Consider the following 16,013-nt stretch of genomic DNA (forward strand, 5'->3'; position numbering starts at 1 on the left):
ATTTCAATGATTCGTGAGAGCAGGTCCATCCATGCAACACGACTGTGTGTGTCTCCTTACACCTACGTGTGTCTCCTTACACCTACGTGTGGAAAATAATGAAGCCATCCTGGGGAATCTGGTCATGAAGAATCGATGGAATTACTTTGTGCTACTCTTACAACTTCCAGTAACACTGAAATTGTGTTAAAATTAAAAATTGGGGCTGGTTGGAAGGTAGTGAGTTATCTCAATTGATTGTTCACAGTCAGTACAGATTGAACTCCTTGTTCTACTCTTTCCCCCCTTCTCACTACTGCACTTGACTAGTCTTTAAAAAAAAATTGGATAACAAAAGTAAATGCAAAGATAAGAAAACTCTGATGTGTGTTATTGACTTACAGTGGTGCCTCAGTTCAAGAATTTAAGTTTTTCCACCATTTTGGTCCCAAACTGATTTGGATAAGAATTGAATCAAATTTCCCCATGAGGTCAACATTGAATCTAAGCATGGAAATTGATTTCAGTTCTTGTCCATGGCTCCACTCTAGAAGAAGCACGAAGACACTATGCTGAGTGAAATGAGCAGTTGTTATTATGTGACTCCCCTCGTATATGAGGAAACTCAGATAGTCAGAGTCATGAGGCTAACATAGAAAACCTCCCTGAAAAAAGGAACAGAATATAGAGCAGAGGGTTCCAGGGCCTATGAAGAAAGAGGATGGGGATGGGGTTTAATGGGTACAGGGTTCCTGTTTCATCAGATGAAAGGAATTGAGGAGATGGCTATGGTGATGGGTTGTTGGGGTTTATAACTGATGGCCCTTTCCAAGGTGACTGGATTATGGGGGCTCATAGCTGGCTTGCTGTTAGGAGACACAGCCTGGTGATAAGAGGCAGTCACTGTGGGTGTGACCCAAAGGGTGTATCTCCGTACTTGGTTTCTCCCTGAACTCTCACTTCGTCCTGTCTGCCAGGCCATAAGCAATTCTCTTCTCCCAGGACCCTCTGCCAACCGATCCTGGTTGTCAGCTAAACGTAGCCTGAAATGTGAGCCAGAGTAAATCTCCCTCCTTTAAGTTGCAGGTGATAGGTGTGGTGTTTCAGTGGCAACAAAGTGACGAGGATAAACTTTGGTACTAAGAAATGGGGCCATTGCTGTGACACTAGCTGACCACATGGTTTAGGGCCTTTGGACCTGGTTCTTAGGAGCAGATTGGTAAGATTGGAAGATTCTGGTCAGAACTCAGATTAGAATGCTGATAAAAATGCAGATGGTAAAGATCACACTCAAAGTTTCATTTGGGAGCAAGGACTCCAAGCTGTGTGCGGCATGCTCTGGCAGAAAATTTGTTGACATTTTTTGCTCACATCCTGATACTTTGCAGGAGACTGAAATTAAGGGCTGTGGGCTAAAAAACCTGACAGAGGAAATTTGAAGGCAGCCCAACATTTGGGCTGTGGGAAGGGTTCTGATGAGGACTTTTAGCTAGCTCATCAAGAATCAAGAACAAACAGAACAACTGGTGATTTTGAAAGTTTTGTGCTTCACCAGAAAAGAAGCTTCTGTAAAGTTCAAGCCTATAAAGTTGAAATGGAGGAGAGCTTGGCTCTTGAAAAGATTGCCAATAAAATGAAGCCAGGTACTTTGGGACAGGACAATAGAAAAGATGGCTCAAGGGCATGTGAGGAACCAGCAAATCTCATCATTTACAGGCTCAAAATTACAAACATGAAACACTTTCCTTTGACAAGACTTCCCCAGGGAAACCTGTTCAAAATGACTGCTTTGCTGGATGTGGTGGAACATACCTGTAATCCCAGCACTCGGGAGGCTGAGGCAGGTGAGTTACTGTGAGTTCAAGGCCAGATTCCTGAATTACATGGTAAGACCCTACCTTTAAAAAAGAAAACAGGGCCAAGGATTTAGCTCAGTGGCATAAGCGCCTGCCTTGCAAGCACATGGTCATGAGTTTAATCCCCAGTTTAACCAAAAAATAAATAAATAATAAAATAAAAAAAGAAAACAAAAGACTGCCTAGGGAACTGGCCCCTGGGTTCCATTCACAGTGCTTGGCTATCCAGACACATAGAGATAGCTACTGCTCCTGCTTGCAACAGACCTTGGCATCATCCACATGGGTGCTGGTTTTAGGCGCACATAGAATGCAAGAGTTGTGGGACCAGGAAGTCTTCCACCCAGATTTCAAAAGACCCAGGAGACCAGGCAGTGCACCCCTGAGAGGGCAGTGTGTGAAGCTGTGAGTGTGAGCTGAGGGTGCAGTGGAGACCCCAGAAGGTTAGAGAAGGCAGGAATGTGGAATGTGTGAGGAAAATCACAAGCAGTGAGGAAAGCCAGCCCAAGAGCAGGACCACGAGGGCTCCAACCATGAGCAGTGTTGTGGGGGTGGGGCTGCTGAAGCTACTGGAGTTCATGCCTCACCACAACTTTCCCTCAGTGCCAGATACAGAGCTGGAGGACTTAATGTTGCTCTGCAGGGTTTCAGTCTTGCTTTGGCCCCATCGGTTTCCATCCCCAGTTTCTCCTTTTCAGAATGGGAATGTTTGCCCTGTGCCTTTGAATGCCAGCAGTGTTTAACTTCTTTTTACTTTTTATAGGGGCTGGCAGCAATTCTGAAACTGTTAGGACTTGGGCAGCTCTTAGAGATGGACTAAATGCAATTTGCATAGAGATGAGCATGAGTCCTTTGGAGGCCAGGGGGCAATGTTATAATTTATTTCTAGATGTCCCCAAAGAGCCTTGTGATGGTTCGTATCTAGATGTTCCCCAAAGCCTCATGCAGTCATGACAGGTGGGCTTTTTTCAGAGGTGTCTGAATCTAGAGTGTGTGAGTGATTTGCAGTGCAATATGGGATTAAGGGTGCTGGGATTTAGGGTGGGTGATTGCTGGATCATCCCACTGGTTAGGTTGGCACCATCCTAACCCTGGTAGACTGGATATAATATAAGGGACAGAAAGAGGTTTATGTCTCAACTTTTTTCCCTTGTTGCTTTTGTTGTCTTCTGTCACCATGAGCTCTTGCCCCTGTGCCATGCCACCCTGCATTGGAGCCAGCCAATTATGGACTGAAACCTCCGCAAACTGTGAGATAAATAAACCTCTCCCCCTTTTAACTCTGGGTGTCACATATTTGGTTTCAAAAATGAGAAAAGTAACTAAAACAAGCCTTTAGCCATCACAGGTGGGACCTTTGGAAGGCGATTGGATTACGGGAGCTGTAGCTAAACTTGCTGTCGGGAGGCAGGACCCGGTTGGAGGTGGGTCACTGGGGTGTGGCCTGGAAGGGTGGAAGTCCCTCCCTGACTCCTCCCATCATCCTTTGCTTTCTGTACACCTTGCTGTGAGCAGTGGTCCCCTCCATCCCTCTGCTAGGCTGGCCTCCCTTGGCGCCAGCCACAGACTGAAATTTAAACCAAATATCAATCTCTCTTCCTTAAATTGCAGGTGTCAGATACTGAGTGTCAGTGAAAGAAAGTGGCCAGGACATCTGTGCACAATAGCATGAATGTACTTCGTGCAGTGCACTGTATATTTCAAAATGGCAAAAGAGCAAGGCATGGTGACACACACCTGTCACCCCAGCACTCTGGGAGACTGAAGCAGGAGGATCCCAAATTTAAGCCCAGCCTGGGCAATGTAACAATGACTCTGCCTCAACATCAAAAAAATATAATATGGGTGGGAGGTAGCAAAATGTGAAGGTCCTGGGTTCATTCCACACACTGCAAAGAAAAAAAATCACAATGCTTTATTTTACATAGCATGTTTTACCACACATACCAAAAAGCCAGTGACAGTCGGCAGCTCCAGGTTTGTTCTTTACTCCCGCCCTGTCAGCACTGTCCCCAGAGTGACACTGCATTCATGCAAAGCTTTGGAGGAGCAGCACCCGGCCCCATGGAGACTGAGCCGTCTCACCAAGTGAAGTGCCATGCAGAAGCAGCAACCTAAGACCACTGCCCTGCCTCGCTGGTGCAGGAGGTGCCCTTGCCCCAGTACTGGGCAGTGTCTTCACTGCAGGGCTACTCTCTGTGAGGACACTCACTGATCCTGAGAAATCAAGCATCCACGAAACTCTCCTCTTTGACCTGTGCAGTGTGCACAGAAACTGAAGCAGCTAACACGGCGGGGCGAGCGGACACCATGGGTTCCTTGTGTCACCAGGGTTACACGATACTGTCCTGTCCTGCAGCACAAGCAGCAGGAAAAACTGGGGGCAGCTGCCTGGGCAGACACTGAGCTCTGGGGATCTAGGGCTTTGCAACACGAAGCACCGAGTGGAAAGTTGGCCTCCACTGGCACAGCACGTGAGGTTTTTTTTCTCATTCAGTGAACCGATTCTTTTTATCTCTTCAAACCGTGTTAGGGCCAGGGATTTAGCTGAGCAGCACAAGCGCCAGCCTGGCAAATGTGAGGTTGTGAGTTTGGTCCCCTAGGTACCAAAACAAACAAACAAACAACCACCCCCAAACCCCACCTGTTAACCAGATTTTGCCTCTAAATTAACTCTGGAGAAAACTACAAACTTCGTCTTCCTCAAGAGCTGCCAAACACTGGGTCGTGGTGGCACGCTCCTATAGTCCCAGCATTTGGGAGGCTGATGCAGGAGACTTCCATGAGATGGAAGCCAGACTGGGCTACGTGGTAAGATCCTGTTTCAAAAAAAGAAAGAAGAGAGAATTGCCAATAGTCAGCATGCCCTGGAGAATACGGCCCCGACCCACCTCTGTCTAGAGACTGGATCTCAGTACACATTTGGAGGTTCACTCTGCTCTGTCTTCCTCTGATCTGCCAGGTTAGGCTACCAAACACTCAACACAGTTCAGGAAGAAGGTCACTCCTGAGTCACAGAGTTTAATCATCTCCATGATGCTAGCCACTGGTCCAGAGCTGCTCTTTCCCAGGGAGAACAAAAGGCCTCTTTGTCCCCAGCCCTTCCCGACTCTGCCTCCTTCAGTATTCGAAGTTCCCTGACTGACTCATTTGAAGGCCTGACATGTGTGTCTGTTGTTCTTTGTTTACTGATTGTTTCAGCGGTTGGGTTTTTTCTTTTGTCTGGGGCGGCCTCAAACTTGCAGCGATTCTCCTGTCAGCCTCCGAGTGCTAGGATTGCAGGTGTGCACCCTGTTGTAATAACGCCTGGTTGTTTACCGATTTGATTTCCCCACCAGCCAGAGTGACACTTTCCGTCTGGTGTGCATCCCTGGACATTTGTAAATATTTATCCAGTGAATGGGTCATTATTTCAGCTGTGTGTGTGTGTGTGTGTGTGTGTGTGTGTGTATTAACAAGGGCTTCATGCATGCTAGGCAAGCTGTCTATCACTGACTCACTCTCAGCCTGAGATCACTATTTCAGCAGCTTAAAAAGTCATGTCTTGCTGTGTTAGTAAAGGTAAGAGAGCATTGTTCATTGTAGGAAATCTATAAAAGAGGAGATGAGCAACAGGTGGATTTTCTTTACTGTGACAACATATCTGAGGCTCAGTCTGTGCAAAGCCAAAAGGTTCATGCAGCTCACAGTGCTGGAGGCTGGACATGCAAAGGGCATGGGGCTGGCTCTGGGCAAGCCCCTGACAGTGTGACCCGAGCCCAGGTGGTACCAGGGCAACAGGAGAGGGAGAAATCAAAGTGTGAAACAGGAAGCTAGCCTGAGGGGAGAGGCCCGGTTGCCTTCTCATGATCACACTTGGGACAGTAACAGCCACTGCTCCAGGGGGGCACCTGAGCCCAGAGAGGACCGAGAGCCCTCTGCTACTGCGTGGAAACCACAGCAAAACAAACCCCACAACTCGGTCCCACGCTCTTCCACTTCGGGGTCAGTGATGGTCAACCCTGATCCAATACATGGAGCTCAGTCCCGGAAGAGGAGCTCAGTATTGTATTTTTACTTGTTTGTTTCTGTAGACATTGAAATAATGACCAAAGTGGATGTAGGTTAGAAGCTAAATCCAGAAGCCCCAGGTTAAATAAAATAAACCCACGATTTCATTAACCCAAGCTCCCCTTCCAAACCCTCAAAACTTTATTCCTCAGGAACAATCAATGCCCAGGCACTGGTCACCCCAGCACTCAGGAGGCTGAGGCAAGAGGACTGCTGTGGGTTCAAGGCCAGCCTGGGTTATATAGTGAGTGCAAGCCTAGCCTGGACTGCACTGCAAGACCCAGACTCCACAAATATAAACCACCGCAACCACTTGACAGCCATGCATCCGCTGTGTCCAGGTGTGGGCATCCCACAGGCAGGCAGTGAGGCCTTCGAACCCCTCACCTGTGTCTATCTGTGCATTTTCTAGCACAGGTGTCTTAAGGCAGATAAGGAGCATCCAACTGCAAATTAGTTAAACCTGTATGTACCTTGAAGTTCAGTGATACAAAATGTCTGCTATTCCCCCAGACTAAAGATTAGTTTGCATTTTCCATGCAGGAACGGTTTCACTGTCATTTGCAAAATTCTGGGTGAGGGAGGAGGGGGAGGCAAAAGTACCTGTCTGCACCGTATTGAAGGGAAAGCTCCTTTCCAGACGCTGCTCATGTGGAAGAGAGAGGAGCCTTTGGTGGACCGAGCCTCAAACCGCGCAGAGGGCTTGTATTCCAGGTTCCTGGAAAGAAGGGTGATTCGGCCACTCAAGAAAAGGGGGCAGGTCCAGGCGCGGTGGTGGCGCTGGTCTGTGACCCAAGCCTGCTTCGAGGCTCCAGCAGGAGGATTCCAAGGTGGAGTGGGGGGCGGGGGGAGCAGCTTGGTGACTGAGAGAGACTGAGGTTCGCTCCCGGGGGTGCGGAAACCAAACCGACAGAAAATGAAGGAGCCGGAAGTGGCTCAGTGGTGGTGAGAAGCCTGAGCCACCCTCCGTGCACACACTCACACACACACACACACAGTGATACACACACTCTGATTTAGTGAGCTCCTTTCAGGAGCCGAGAAAAGCCCCAGGCATGAAGTCCATCTGCCAAGTACTAACAGAATAATGGAAATAAATGTCTAAGAGTAGGTGAGACTGCCCAAGAGGGGCATTTTATCTCTCTATCGGTCTAAACTGGGCTGGTAGGCAACTGGGTGTGGTGGCGCACACCTGTAATCCTAGCACTTGGGAGGCTGAGGCAGGAGGATCACCATGAGTTCGAGGACATCCTTGGCTACATAGTGAGTTCAAGGTGAGCCTGAGCTGCCTAGTGAGACTCTGCCTTAAAGGGACAACACTCAAAAAAATGGAAAAATAAAATGATATATATGTCCGACTTTTAAAAATACAGTTTATCAAGGCTGGGCAGCTAGTGCTTTGCATGTCTAGCTTCCTTCCAAAAGGCTGAGCAGAGAGTAAGCTCCCCTTCCTTTGATGGTGACACAGAAGGGCTGTCCTGGCCTCTGGGGGCATCCTGGGTGGGTGGCTTGAGAGATACTTGGGGCTGTAACATGTGAGCCTCACAGACCAACACAGCAAGGTTCCCACCCCCCCAGCCCTGACCTGCAGCCCCCAGACTCGCCCAGCATCTATGTGCTCACTGAGGGAATATCTTGCACTATTTTTGTTTGTTTATTTGTGCTTGTTTTTTTGAGACTGAGTCTCACCATGAGGTTCAGGCTGACTTTGAACTCATGATGTAGCCCAGGCTGGCCTCAAACTCTTGATGGTCGTCCTGCCTCAGCCTCCCAAGTGTTGGGTGCCCTGTTTTTTTTTTTTTTTTTTTTGGTCTTTTTCTTTTTTATCGGTACCGGGGATTGAACTCACGACTGCCTGCTTGCAAGGCAGGCGCTTATGCCGCTGAGCTAAATCCCCAGCCCTTATCTTTTTTTTTTTTTTTTTTTTGGTCTTTTTCTTTTTTATCGGTACCGGGGATTGAACTCACGACTGCCTGCTTGCAAGGCAGGCGGGGTGCCCTGTTTTTGTACATTGTAAATCTTGGCCAGGACCAAGCTCCACCTGTACCAGGACAAACATTTCTAATTTTGCAGATGTGGTCATACAAATCCTAAGCCGCTTGATAAATGGCCTGATGGCTTTTGTTCTGTGTCTTATAAACACAATGACTAACCAGCCAGCAGACCCAGGAAGGGTTATTCACACTCGCTAACGATTAACCACCAGGGCGCTTTTTCCCAGGGCCTTTGCCCTGAGCTGGTTCCCAGCTCTTTTTCATATTTTGAGACTGGGTCTCTCAAAGCCACTAAACTGCCAGGCTGAATCCTCCTGCCTCAGTCTCCCAGACAGGAGGCCCAACTGTTCTTGGACCTCAGTCAAGACTGTGTACCATTTTAGATCCCTACTCAGGTTTTTACACAGGATGTGAGAAAATCCAACACAAACAAGAACCAAACCTGAGTGCCCAATCCTGGGGTTCTGAGTTTGGTTTCCGGTACCAAAAACAAAGTGACTGTCATTGGGGATTTGTACGAAAATGACACCCAGGGTCCGGCAGGCTGTTACTTAGGGACCACAGGTGATAGGGGAGTCCTGCCCCACCAGTCATCACTGTCACCGTTCTGTCCCCCAAAGACAGCTGCTGTGACTGTTTTCCTAGCACTCCAAAAATATATAGGAATGTAAAGATTTTGCCAAAACGCTTTACCTTAAAGTTCTGCATCTAGCTTTGTTTAAAAAAAAAAAAAAGAAAGAAAAGAGAAAGGAAAAAACCTTCTTTCTACTTAGTCACAGGCTGCCCAAGGCCATTTTAGGCAAAGTGACCAACAGGTCCCACGGGGTCCCCGAGACCACTTTGCCAAGTGTGGTGCCCCCCCCCCCAGTGTATGAACCTCTGTTCATCAACAGGTAAGCAGGCAAGGAAAATGGTCAGCTTCTTAAAAACAGGACTCTTCTTTCTTCGTAAGTCAACTGGTCATTTTCTTGACATATGCCGTAACTGTTTTTTCCCAGTTTTATTGCTTCGAAAATTTTAGAAAATTTTTCCTTTAGTGTAACCTAAATTCTTTTTTTTTTAAAGTTTAGATTAGGATATTTTATTTTATTTTATTTTAAGGACTGGTCTCACTATACAGTTTAGGCTAACCTTGAACTCACAGCCATCCTTCTGCCTCAGCCTCCAGAGTGCTAGGATTACAGGTGAACATAAAATTTTTTTTAAGAAAATGCTTATCATTTCTCAATTTTGAGTTCTGATTTGAAAATCTTCCTGCCCAAGATCACATATTTACTTGCACCTTTCAGAGCGGAGTCTCCTCACCTGGGCCCAGAGCGGTTTTGTTGCTGGGGGCGGGGAGGGATCCAACCCCCACCCCATGGAGCAGAGCCTCCTGGGCCCTGCCAGCCCCTTTCCCCAGTTGCAGCAGTTTCTCCTCCTCTCAGCTGCTGCCACCAGGTGCTGTCAAAGGTCAGCCTGGAGCTACAGCTGCCACACACCTGGCTTTGAGATTTGCCATTGTATAATGGACCTGATTTTATTTTATTGGAGACAAGACTTGCTCCGCAGTTCAGGCTGGCCTCCGCCTCCCCAGTGCTGGGACTCCAAAGCACATCACCACGGCAGCACATAGGTGTATCTTAAACTGCTTTTATGTTTTGGATTTAAATTCACACTAACTGGGGGCTGGAGGTTTAGCTCAGTGGCATAAGCACCTGCCTTGGAAGCAGGCAGTCGTGAATTTGATCCCCGGTACTGATAAAAAAGGAAAAAGACAAAAAAAAAAAAAAAAATTCACACTAACTGTACATTTATTAAAGGAGTAAGATGGAGATCTGGCTATTTGTTTGATGTATTTATTTTTGCAGTGCCAAGAACTGAACCCCGGGCCTTCATACTGAGCTACAGTCCCACTCCTATTTTACTTATTTAGAGACAAGACCTTGTTAAATTGCCCAGGCTGGGCTGGAACTTGGGACACTCCTGCCTCAGCCTCCCAAACTGCTCAGATTTTAGTCATGCACCACCACACTGGCTTATTAATGTTTGGACAGGGTCTATGTTGCCCAGGCTGTCCTCAAGCTTATGGGTTCCTGCCTCAGCCTCCCGGATAGCCAGGACTACGAGATGAACCACTGTGACTCTGGCCTGGCTTTATTTTTAACTAAATCAAGGGTGATTAAATCCAGGAATGGTTCCTATTAGTTTTTCCCTGAAGTGAAAAGCCGCTTTCACCAAAATCTAAATCTCCACTGTATTCTAATCTGCCTCACCGTTCTTTGCTCGCTCTTTATTCTCCAGTACAATTTTAAAAACCCTTTAAAATGTGCTTAGCCAAGTGATGGTGTCCGCCTGAAATCCCAATACTCAGGCACCCACAGGAGGGAGGATCCGCCTGGGCTACGCGGTGATTCCAAGGCCAGCAGTGAGACCCAGCCTCAACAAACAAACCAAAAAATAAAAAAGTACTGAGTGCCGAACCACCCTCTCCCCAACTCTGCTCTGGCAGACCTCCCTGGCTACCTGAAAAGTTTCATGGCTACAAATTGCAACACTGCTTTGTCAATGGAAAAAACAACCAAAGTAACCAGCTAGCCAGAATCAGCTGCCTTTGTTTTCCCCAAGTCTGCCTGTGTGTCTAAACATTCCTCTATAAAACTCACACATATTTCTTGTTAATTTTACTCCTCCATATTTCGCCCCTTTGTTCCTGTTATAAATGATCGCAGTGATGGTGATAAATGGAAACAGGTGAATGAATCAACCCTCCAAGCAGACAGAGGGAGGGAATCAGACGCTGGGGGCGGGGCCCTTGAAGGCTCAACTCCCCTGCATGAATCTGGAGCTTGGCGAAAGCACTATGTGTTTGAAAATCAAGACATTAGGCTTCTCTGCATTTAGTTCAGGACTTTTTACTCTTCCATAGCACATTTTGGGGAGGGCAGGGTCTTACTGTGTAGTTCAGGCTGGCCTTGAACTCTTGGCAATCTTCCTGCCTCACCCACCCACGTGCTGGGATCACAGGCATCTCCACCACACCCAGCTAGATGAGCTTTTAAGTTACAAAACAGTCTAGCTCCTACCTTAAAAAAGAAAAATATTTAGAAAAATATAACCATACCAGTAGAAAGTTTGGTACAAGTTATGAATAGGCAAGAAAAAAGAAATTAAAAGGGCTGGGTTGTTGGACCTACCTTAGGTGCTATTGGTTTGCCTTGGACAGCCCAACTGGAAACCAACACTACGCAGTGCCACCAGGTCTTTTCAAGCACATTTCTTGGAGGTCTCAGTAGGTAAGCTCACTTGGAGGCTGTGACAAATTTCAAGGCTGTGACAATTGTTTTTTGTTTTTTTTTTTTTTTTGGTGCTGGGAATGGAAGTCCTGATCTCGAGCTTGCCAGGCAGGCACTTAAGCACTGAGCTAAATCCCCAGCCCTGGCTGTGACAATTCTGACATAAACCCTTAACCAGAACAAGACTTGATTTTTCTGCCAGGTTCCAGCCCCGGTCAGTGGGGGGGGGGGGGGGCCTAAGCAGACAGGCTTGGTGAGGAAGCTACTGGTCCCACTGCAACATAGAAACAAAGGGGCTGGGGACTTAGCTCAGCGCATAAGCGTATGGATAAAAAGGGAAAAGAAAAAAAAAACAACAACAACAACAAAAAACAGAGGGTGGAGGGCAGGCGGGGAAGGGGCCAGGACAAGATAAACCCTTCAAGACACTTCCTCCAGCTGCTGCCTCTTGCAGGCCATTCAGTGGAGAATGGCACTAGATTATCATCAGTGACGCCCCCCTTTTTGTTTTGTTTTGTTGTTTTTGACAGGGTCTCAATAGAAAGTTCCAACAGGCTTTGGTGATCCTCCTGCCTCAGCCTCCTGAGTGCTGAGATTACAGGCTTGCACCACCACACTTGTCAAGATCATGCCCTTAATACATGGGGCTTTAGGGTACACTTCATATTTGAACCATAACAGGAGGTAATTTGGCAGTATCTGTCAAAATTTTGAAAGCACACACACACACACACACACACACACACACACACACACACATTCCTTTTGACCTAGGTATTCTATCTCTCAGACCCAAATATACTCCCTGGGCCCCAAAAGATCTCACCTGAGCTGACCCTGGCGCAGGTGCAGCCCCCCCCCCCCGGGGGTTAGCAGCTCCTTTCACTTGACCCCCATTTTCCACTTATTCAAATAGTCCCAGTCCAACTGCACCATCCACAGCTTGGAGCTATATTCCCTGCTCATCGCTAGGAGAAATGCTCCATAAATGAAAAAGTGAGCTTGAAAACCTCATTACTGTTCCATCAGGGCTGGGGCGGGGTGGGGCGTGATTTCAGCCAGGCAAATGAACAAACTTGCAGGACTCCAACTCCTGCAAAGCAGATGGGCAGGGGAGCTGGCCAGGGCCTAGCTCAGCGGGGCAGCGCCTGTCCAGCAGGCGTCAGGCCACTGGGTCCCCTGGTGAAGCCGTCAGAGGTCAGTGTCTGCCTGTGCCACGCCAGCTTCCTAAAGCACAGCACTTCCCTGAGATCACTTGAGGGGGGATGGGATGCATGGGGGCCCCAGGCCTGACTTTTGCCTTTTCGCTGTTACATATGACTGCGTTATTTAAATTTCAAAAAATATAGTAATAATGTGCATGGCCAGGGTGGGTATGAAGCAAGGTCATTTAAGTAACTGTCTCATGAACTATATAGCACAGTGAAGACCCAGGAGGCTAGGAATAAAGGAGGCCAAGGCTCCAGGCATTCATGTTCTGTCTGTTCTGTTTTGTTTGCTTGTCTCCTGGATTCCAACACATACCTAGGTAGCGAAGCGACGTCTTTTAGGGAGGAGAAAGAAGGGAAGGAGGAAAGAGCAGACCACAGAAATATGACCCAAAACAGGAGCTGAAGCACTAGTCCCACTCTTGTGCTGTCCAGGGGAGAATTATCCCCAATGACATTGTGAAGTCGCCATAGACGGCCTGGCCTGGACCCAGGTCCTTGAAGGGACCACGGACAGACAGTCAACCTCTCTCATCCAACAGGTGTCCAGATGACTACCTGCCCTTTGTCCAGCCTTTGGAGCCCAGCCCTCTGTGTGTCGCCTAGAAATCTTTGCCTGCCCTGACACTAGAAGCCTAAGCTTGTGGCACCCAAATGGAAAGCTGAGCAGCAGAGCGGAAATAAATACGGCTTCCAGCCATTGGACGGGCCTGGGGTCCAAAATAATAACGGCTGCATTTATTAACGTCGGGCCTCTGTGCCTTTCCAAGTTTCTGTCTGAGTTTTCTGAAAAGTCACTGTATAGCAACGTTGTTTCTTTGCCTGGCCTTGAGACAGTTTCAGAAGATAAAGACGCCAAATGGAGAAAGGAAAAGATAATGGGCAAGAACGTTTATCATCACTCGCCTCTGTGTTGAATTCAGCTAAGGTTCATCTGAATTCGGCAGACAACAGGCAGTAAATGGGAGTCCGTACAATTTTCCTTTAAAACACTGGGGGAAAAAAAATCTTAAATGTCTTTTAAATCTGTGTTAAGGAGAGGCCCTGAGACATTAACGGTCTGACAGAGTCAGAACTGAAACTTGTTTTTCCACCTTGAGAAAAGCAATAAACAAAATAGATCCTAGCAGGGCGTGGTGGCCCATGCCTGTTATCCCAGCAGTAGGAAGGCTGACACAGGAGGATCCCTGTGAGTTGGAGGCCAGTTTGGGCTACACAGTGAGTTCCAGGCCATCCTGGACTACAGAGCAAAATCCTGTCTCAAACAAAACAAAACCACACGCAAAAAACCCAACTAGATCCCAACTCGGAGCTGATTTTGAAGACTCCAGGCACTTTCTTCCCAGAATGCACCAGCAGTGGAGAGTTGCAGCCGGGTTTGGCACCTGGCCCTGGGGCCAGGGTGCGGTAGCATCTACTCCGAGGCCTCTGAGGCTCCTGGTGCAACACAGAATTCGCTTGTGTTGCTTTCTGCAGCCTCCTGCTAGCTTAATAATTGCCTCGGTATGATCTGCCTGGGCAGAAGGTGTGTATGGGCCGGATCCAGCCGGCCCTCCAGCCGAGTTTCAGTCTGCACTTTTCCCTCCTCCTACTATGAAAGAGGCTTTTAATTTTCTCCACCCCTCCCCCTAGCGTGGTAAAGTTTGTTCTCAAGCTGTAAAGTAAGTGCTCGCTCTCTAGGTTTCCATCCTTGTCGCCCGAGACTTGCATTCATTTAGCCAAGTCTGTGCGGCCGAAAGCAAAGCTATCTTTGTGCACATCATGAGAGCCACCGCGTGGCCAAGCTGCAGTACCGGGAAGAAGGAAACAGTTCTGTCCCGGGCAGGGGCAGGGTTAAACCGGCCCCGAGGCGTGTTGGGCAGCGGCCCCAAAAGCGGCCGAGGCAGGGAGGCCGCCTTCGAAGTTAGCAAACAAAGCGTCTCCGCAGTAACCGCGCCGACCCAGACGCGGCTGCAGCCACTCAGACCGCGGAGTCTCAGCGTCGCGGGCCCCGCGGCTCCTCCTCCCTGCGTCTCTCCTCCTCCTCTCCCGGCTCCCCGGCGGAGGCGAGCCACCAATCCCAGCAACAAACAACCCTTCAAATGCCGGAGCCAGGCGGCCTCCAACGGGCGGCGGGGACGCGCGCCCCTCTCCGGCTCCCCGGCGCGGCACTGATTCACCTCCGCCGGGACCGTGGCCCCCGCCCCAGCCCCGCGGGCTCGTTTCAGATGTGTGCGTTCTCGTCGGTGGCTGCCGAGCGATCGGCAAAAACCGCAGAAGGAAAAAAAAAAAAAAAAAGCCCTAAGGTTGCTGCCAGCTTAGTGACGCTTTTTCCCTTGCTGATTCATTTGAAGCCCTGGTCACTGGAAAACCCACCCGAGCTTTTTCAACTCTGGCCTCCACGCACACTCGGCGAGGGGCGGGCTGGCTTTAATTTTCAGGGTGATCCTATATGGAGACTCAAAGTCTAGTTCCTGTTCTTCCCCAGGTTTAACTTTCTTTTCCTGCAGCTTCCTGCTGCCGAGGTCTCCATCCAGGTTGCAAAACAAAACAGCCCAGCGCCGAAACCGGAGAGGACTGGGGCGCGGACTTGCGTCTGGGCTTCTTTACGTTTGGGCTTCTTTCTCTTTCTTTCGTGTTGCGGGAAGTTTTTCTCTGGCGCAAGACAGCTCTTTTGCTTTGCTTCAAAACAAGCCCTACCCACGCGAAAGGCAGACGCGGGGGAGGGGCACGCGTGTTTTGGAATCAGCCCCCGCGGCACCGGGTCTTTTAAAAGAGCGGGTTTCGCCCGAAATAAACCGACGCGTGTTGACCTCACGCTAGTTTCTGTTTTAAATACACAAGGGGAGGGGGTGTCCCCTGGCGGCGTTCGAGTCCTAAAAGTAGGCACTGTTTACCGAAACGGATGAGCAGGCACGGCGCGGTCGCCCCGTTCGTCTGGAGGCCGCAGCTGTCGGGGTCCGGGGGTGGAGGGGTCGCGGCGGGGCGGGCTCGTGCTCGGGCCGTCCCCGAGCCGAGACGTTTAAAGAGCATGTGAGCGTGACAAGTGTCTGCGCAACGTGTTCGATTTCGAAACTGCCATGCAATCCAATCCGGAACTCGCAGCTCTAGCCCCCGGCAGCGGCAGACAGACATTCGCCCTGGGTGTCTCCGTCTCGTACCCCCACCCTCCCCACCCAGCCCCCACGGTGGCCGTGGGAGGAAGAGCCCCGGAGGAGAGGGTGCGCCGCGCCGCGCCCGCGTGTGCCGGGCAGCCGCGCGTCCGGGAGAAGTTGCTTCTTGTCCCGAATACTTTCCTCTCGCGCCCCGCCCCTTGAATCACCAGCCCGCTGTCTCCGGCGGCGGGAGCGGGCTCGGTGGTGTAGTTGGGGCAGCTGTCAAAAAGCAAGAGGCTTTTCCTCCCCGGGGAGGAGGGGGGAGGAGGGGGCGTCCTCTTTTCCATCTGTTGCAATTTCCTAGGCGGGCGCGTGCTCGCCAGCCCCGGGAAGAAAGGCCCGAAGGCCGCACGAGGGATGCGGGCGGCGAGCGCGCGGCCGGCGCGGACTATTGCGTTTTGCGGCTCGGCCGCTCACACGGGGGGTCGGTGACACCGGCCAGGTCCCCACGGCGGCGGCTGCGACCCGGCCGCTCCGGCCGGGCTGGAAGGTGGGGGAGGGGCGGCGGGCGGGGGCC

At 49.7% G+C, this 16,013-nt stretch overlaps 1 long non-coding RNA gene across 1 annotated transcript; it reads right to left on the bottom strand.

Moving 5' to 3' along the window:
- Positions 1-3,731: 3,731 nt before the first annotated feature.
- Positions 3,732-15,904, bottom strand: LOC106026400 (uncharacterized). The gene is made up of 3 exons (XR_001200026.2): positions 11,056-15,904; positions 6,489-6,603; positions 3,732-4,654 (listed from the first exon to the last, which is right to left on the bottom strand). It is a non-coding gene; the product is annotated as an uncharacterized LOC106026400 (long non-coding RNA).
- Positions 15,905-16,013: the final 109 nt, after the last annotated feature.

Source organism: Cavia porcellus, unplaced genomic scaffold (assembly GCF_034190915.1).
Source record: "Cavia porcellus strain 051 isolate PalLab524CR breed Dunkin Hartley unplaced genomic scaffold, mCavPor4.1 scaffold_20, whole genome shotgun sequence".
Classification (NCBI taxonomy): Eukaryota; Metazoa; Chordata; class Mammalia; order Rodentia; family Caviidae; genus Cavia; species Cavia porcellus.